Below are 554 nucleotides of genomic sequence, written 5' to 3'. Positions count from 1 at the left end.
AAAAAAAAAAATCTAGAAATTTCTGACGTTCCAAAACCAGCACGTCAGAAATTATTTCTATTCCCTTTTTTAAAAAAAATCTACATAGTTTCTGATGTGCTGGTTTTGGCACGTCAGAAATTTCTGACATGCTAAAACCAGCACGTCAGAAATTATTTCTGCTCAAAAAAAAATTTATTCTCAATGCAATAATATAGGGAAAAAAAAAATTCTAACGAGTTAAAACTAGCACGTCAGAAATTTCTGACATGTTAAATGTTAGCACGTCACTAAAAAAAAATGAGCGGGATTTTTAACTTTTTCTATCTTCTTTTCGTCTTCTTTTCCCTTTATAATTTTTTTATATATTCAACTTTTTGGTCCTTTTTCTTTCATTTCCAAACTCAGCTCTCTCTCTCTCTCCTCTCTCAATCTCCCTAGCCCCTTCTCTCTACAGCCGGCCAACTCCCTTTAGAGGGGAGAAGAAAAAGGAGAAAAAGAAGAGGAAGAAGAAGAAAAAGAAAAGGAGAAGAGAAGCAGATCTGCAAAAAAAAAAAAAAAAAGGAGAAGAGAAG

At 33.2% G+C, this 554-nt stretch overlaps 1 protein-coding gene across 1 annotated transcript in view; it reads right to left on the bottom strand.

The window, feature by feature from the left end:
- Positions 1-554, bottom strand: part of LOC132186583 (U-box domain-containing protein 33-like) — a 7,920-nt gene that overhangs the window by 5,565 nt on the left and 1,801 nt on the right. The gene's annotated exons all lie outside the window — the stretch shown is intronic.

This window comes from Corylus avellana, chromosome ca7 (genome assembly GCF_901000735.1).
Source record: "Corylus avellana chromosome ca7, CavTom2PMs-1.0".
In the NCBI taxonomy this organism is placed as follows: Eukaryota; Viridiplantae; Streptophyta; class Magnoliopsida; order Fagales; family Betulaceae; genus Corylus; species Corylus avellana.
Note: the sequence above shows the minus strand (reverse complement) of the source record. Positions and strands in the feature narration are given on the sequence as shown.